Raw genomic sequence first — 6,695 nt, forward strand, 5'->3', positions numbered from 1 at the left:
CCAAATTTGTGCGCTAATTGGCGTGATCAGCTTTAGTGATTGGATCCAAAAACCGAATTCAGTAACCAGTTATTTTAAATAAGTCGCAAGTCAATTGTTTGTTTTTAAATCAATCTCTTTTAAGTGAAATTAAAATATACCATATAATATTTGGTCCGCACCGTAGTGTAATGGTCGGCACGCTCGGAAGTCCCGGGTACGATTTCTAGGGGGGGGGGAGTCAAATGAATATATAAGAGATTTTTTCACTCTAATATTTAGTCAATGTTTCCCTGGACTGGTACCTTAACAGAGAGCTGATCACCTTTCCTTTGTGCGTTAACGATCAAGGTAACCATATACGAGTACTAAGGTTTTGAAAATACATATTTCAACAGGGTAAAATAATAATAATTTTTAATATAAAAAATGTTATATATAATATTAATAACCTAATTATTATTTTAAAAAAAAGAAACATGTGAAATGGAAGACTTAAAATTTTTAATAAAATTTTCGCAAGTAGCTTTTAATTTCACGGAATTTGTTGATTTAAGCGTAACTTTGATTCCGTAGGTAGAAGATAACTTTGTGACTGCGGGCATGTTTCACCAAATCAATGTGAGATTCGCTAAATTTTAATTAAACTGAATTTACAGAAAAGTTTAAATAAGTTTGATACAAAGCGCTTTGACCAGGGTCAGGTAAACCTCAAATGAGTGATTCAACCTCTCTGTTTACAAATTAATTATGTTCTCTGATAAAACATCAGTGTACGTTGAGGGGCTTATCAAATCATTATTATTTAAACGTAATTAACGATATCCAGTAAACCTACACATACGTATATGTTCAACTGTTAACATTTAAAGCCCTTTGAAAACTATGATCTCACTGTATCGGTACATCGGTACGATAGTGTAAAACTCAATGACCAGAACTATGGATGAGAAATAATTTATTGTCTGTTGGTTCGAGTAAGATCGATTATACTATACTTCCTTTAGCTGTCTGAGCAGAGTACCTGGACTAACCGAGCCTAAACAATGAGAAATGGCGCCGTTTGGATTCCACTTCTGAATCGCTTTAAATTTAAAACCCGCGCATGATTCTTCACGCGCTGCTGGCTCGCGATTCTAACCCCCAAAAGTGCAACGTCATTCATACCACACTCGTAAAGGTATAGGAAATACTGGAGATGCAACATATGTATATATACAACATATACATATACATATACAATATATATATATATATATATATATATATATATATATATATATATATATATATATATATATATATATATATATATATATATATATATATATATATATATATATATATATATATATATATATATATATATATATATATATATATATATATATATATATATATATATATATATATATATATATATATATATATATATATATATATATATATATATATATATATATATATATATATATATATTGTATATGTACGTTTTAACTTGCTCCTGAAAATCAACTGAAACACTTCATACTTGTCACCAGTGACTTGTGTATTATCAAAATATGCCACCTTTTGGCATTTTACTGTGACCAATAGATTTTCCAGTAGAACTTCAGTACTAGCCTACTAGATATCCTTACAAACATAATTACTGTAAATATGCTGAATTTTCTGGTCACGTCTTTCTTCTTCTTTTTCCAACGGAGAAATGAACTATACCCACACTGATGTGGTGGTGATGATTATTATTATTAAAGTTATTTGTAGCAGCGGACAAACTAAAGTGACTACAGCGTATTATGGATAACTCGATGTCATTCTAGTTGATGGAGCCGTCATCAGAGGGATACCAAAAACCGCACAAATTACAAAACTTGGAATCGTCGTGACTTCATTTCACGATGCAACTCCGTTCCTAATACACGTATTCACTGGATATGACTATTTGAGTGGTTTCGACTTTGTTCCCTTAACCCACTGCCTTTAGGATTATATTCCTACTTGTTCAGGCATTTGAGTCGAGTCACCGTGAGCAGTCTCAGTACCGACTACCAACTACCGACCTTCGCACCGCTCCGTGTCGGAATATTAGGATTACACGAAACTTCCTTATTCAATATCAAATTAAATCATTCCGTTCCTACAAATCGGTTCCGGAAGATTTAAACGGGATATTACTTGTGATATAATTTATTTGATGGAGAATCACGCAGATTTGATGATTTTTCACGAATACGGCGCTATATGAAATGTCCAATATTATTATTTTGAAGGAATCTTTAAAAAGAGCTAATCATTAAATCATTCATACTTGTATTCCAAATATAATATTATCACTGGAACATTACTTTTTAATTGAACAAAATACAGAGATATCTTGCTTGGTCCTACATTGATTATTACAGTATTTCTGTAGTACGGTTATTGCGAATCAAGCTGAATACCAAATCATGATTTTTACAGACACGCGCACACGCGCACGCGCACAAACATACATATATATATATATATATATATATATATATATATATATTATATATATATATATATTTATATATATATATATATATATATTTATATATATATATATATATATTTATATATATATATATATATATATATATATATATATATATATATATATATATATATATATATATATATATATATATATATATATATATATATATATATATATATATATATATATATATATATATATATATATATATACATATATATATATATATATATATATATATATATATATATATATATATATATACATATATATTTATATATATATATATATATATATATATATATATATATACATATATATTTATATATATATATATATATATATATATATATATATATATATATATATATATATATATATATATATATATATATATATATATATATATATATATATATATATATATATATATATATATATATTAAAAAAGGACGATAAAAGCACTTTAAAGATGTAAATTGTATTTTTTCCTTCACCTCAATACATATAATTGACTAAGCGAGGTATCATTAAACGAATTTCATTAAACCTTTTCAGTAGGTAGTTTGAGGCAATTTAATAGGATTTTTATATAAAAAAAATATCTGCTAGCGACGATATTAGCTCTAGTCACCTTTGAAGCGGAGGGAGTCATAAAGTAGGTGGTAAGTAGCACCTCGTTACTCCCGATCCGACTTCAGGCTCCGCACTGTGAGCTGGGATCCCATTCTACTAATCCTCCTGCACTCAGCCAACCATCACTTACGTGACTGCTCCTATCGGCAGCTACAGACCTCTTACGGGACACTTTTATCACACTATTTTAGGCACGTACAAAAGATCTTGTTCATTTTATTTTTAGCGGTGTGATTATTTCAGGTATAATACGATTTGGAACACAAAATAAATTTACCACTCCATTAAAAAAAATATAATAGTAAAATACATTTTCTATTCAGAAGTAACTCTTTTTTTCTGATATGACAAATCAAAAATGTAAAACATTCAATTTCACCGGATAAATGATTTCAGGGAATGAATCGTTGACGAATGGCCAAATCATTATCGGAATCAGTTTTTTCTTCAAAAGTAGTCAAATAATTAGGATAAACGTAGGCCAAGGAAATAGGCCACAAAAATAATTATTTAAGGTCTTATTCGTTTCCTAGAATGAATTATTTTCTCTGGAGAATTAATTTTTGATAATTATCTTTACTTCTTCATTGTAAAATATTTCATACTAGAAAAATATGAAGTAGATCTTAATTAGAGTACCTACACCAGAACCGATTCTGACATGCGACGCAAAGTTTACGGCAAGTGAGAACATAAAACGAGAACAAATAATAAAGGGTGTTTTTTAGCTGCACGAGAAGTTTTGATGGCTGTTGTCTATGGTTTGACAGTTGAGAATGTCAATTGTGTTAACATTTCTATTCAGTAAAGTATGGCAATTAATCATGAATCATTTAACGCCAGAACAGTGCTTCCAAATTGTGGAAATTTACTTTGAAAAAAATAAATCTGTTCGCCAAGTTAATAGAGCACTTTTACGGAAGAATTATGATTAGTGATGAAGCTCATTGCTGGTTAAATGGCTTCGTCAATAAGCAAAATTGCCATTTATGGAGCGAGGACAATCCTCAAGCTATTAAGGAATCACCATTACATCCATTAAAATTTACTGTTTGGCGCGGTTTACACGCTGGCATCATCATCGGTCCTTATTTCTTTCGAAATGAGGAAGGTGTTACGGTGAATGTCGAGCGCTATCGAGCCATTCTGACTGATTTTTTGTTTCCGGAGATTACTTTTTATGAGGCTATGTATTGGTTTATGCCGACAAACCAGTAAATCTTGAAGCTTGATCAAGCCACCATTGACGCCATACGGCCAGATTTATTGGAAAAAGTGTTGAAAAATTGGACTGATCGAATGGACAATGTAACTTGTAGTTGCGGTGGACATATGCCGGAAATCGTTTCAAAAAATTAAAAAATCATTTCAACAATATTTCTGTCTTGTATTATTTTTTAAAGTTGTCAAGCTCTTCAAAAAAAAACACCCGATATATAACTAATAGGGACAAATGTGATTCTAGAATCTTAACACGTATATGGTAAAATTATGAATTATCACCCAGGGGTCCGAATGAAATAACATACCGAAGGAGAATTCAATTCCCATCCTCTTGCTCCGTTAAATCGTCGGATGATTTGAGTTCCGTGGAATGAAATTCCACTGAGTCCGAGTGTCACGTTTGTGGATCGTGGAACTTGACTTACTGGGCTCTATGGAAGTGAAACATCGCAGCTCGCAGGATAAATGACTTCAGACTTAAATCTTCTTTTTATTGTATCATTCCGATAGACACGAATAATAATAATAATTTGTATAAATTTATAGCGCCATTTCGTATGCTACTACTTCAAGGGCGCTAATAAAGACTTGGAGAATAAAAGGATGATGATAATAATGATATATAAAAAAATAAAAATAAACATCGTCAGTCGGTCTTGGGGAGTCGAGTGGGCAGAGTCTGGATCGGAGAAAAGATGAGTCGACAAATTGTTACGCCTTCCTCTCGATCCATTGGAGAATGGCCAAGATGTTGGGCAGGACGCCTTCCTGAGCGAAGGTCGCGCTAGAGAGCAGCTTGTTAAGCTCCTCGACATTTTTGATAATCAACTTACAGGCACAGATTAGAGGGGACCTCGATTTTATCCTCTTTAGCCGTCCTGCCGTGAGCCAACATGATGGTTTTGTCTCTGAGGTTTTCTGCTTTCGCTGGCGTACGAATGGAAGATAGAGTAATTGAGGTATTTAAGGTTGCCGTTCTATTCCATAAAATTTTACGTTTAAGCGCATGTTCTTGAATCGTTATTGTCTATTGCATATCGTTGTTATATTTTTATTGCAGTCATTTATCCCCGAGAAGGTTAAGGGTTTCGGATGAATATCACTACGGTCATACGTACCTACCCTTAAGGGGATACAACGCAACACACAATTCATTCACCGGCCGACCCCCATAGAAGTACCACGTCTTTCCATGGCTGATTTTTTTATAGAATGTTTCGTATTTTTGTTTGTTTTTTAGAATTAATGTGTATTTTTGTACTCCTAACTCCAAACCTTTCAATAACTTTTCAAATGCTATATGTAATTATTTCGAAGAAAAACTTATTTTTTCAATGCCCAAACGGTATTTTAATGAAAAATTAATTACGTGAAAGGTTGCCTATATTTAGTGAAAATTAAGTTACGACTTACTGGGCCTTAAGGGATGCACTAAACACAAAACATTGCCACGTGTGGTCATTCGGATTCATTCTTAGAAATACACCACGCTCACTCAAACTCAAATTGCTATACGAATCACGTAATGATGCACTTGATGCACTTTTACCAGTTAATAGCTAACCTTTAAAAAAATTTAACTTTTAACTATTTCAAGTTAACACCATCACAATGTTTACAAATATGCCAACAAAATATAAATGGAAATGTCCGTAAATAAATGATGTAGAGTGGCTCGCCCAATTGCCGACTCCGGGCGCTCGAGGGACTACTCAAACGAAGGCCTCATCATTCTAATGAATCGCATCCACAAATTTAAACCAGAGAATGTTTGTGTATTTTCTGAGTTGACAATCTTTTTATTTTTATTTTGTAATGTGAACAATTTTCGAAGCTCAATATTTAACTCAGTTATACAAACAATTTTTTGCTATTTATAAATGTAAATTATATCGATCACAATCTATCGTTTTTATACGAATGAATATATTTCGTTTAACGAGGGTTCTTTCAAACACAATAATTTACTTGTAAAAATATCAAGTAGGTTTTTTTCTTTAAATTACGTGAATAAATATTAACTACTACTACTACTACTACTACCATCACGCCGTTTCCCCGCAGGGGTAGGCAGAGAGGATGGAACGCCAAACTCTTCTGTCCTGACATACACTCCTAGCCTCCTTCACATCCATACATCTAGTCATACATGCCCTCCGATTACGCAGACTTTTGACACCGCCAGATTTTAGGTTCTGATTGATCTGATCGTGCCAAGTCTTTTTCGGTCGTCCACGTTCTGTTTTCCCTCTCACATTCGCCACATATATTTTCTTAGTCATTCTCTCGCTATCCATTCGCTCCACATGTCCATACCACCGCAAAGAGCTCTTTC

This window comes from Brachycentrus maculatus, unplaced genomic scaffold, assembly GCF_059751285.1.
Source record: "Brachycentrus maculatus isolate JH-2025_06_01 unplaced genomic scaffold, ASM5975128v1 h1tg000001l, whole genome shotgun sequence".
Taxonomy (NCBI): Eukaryota; Metazoa; Arthropoda; class Insecta; order Trichoptera; family Brachycentridae; genus Brachycentrus; species Brachycentrus maculatus.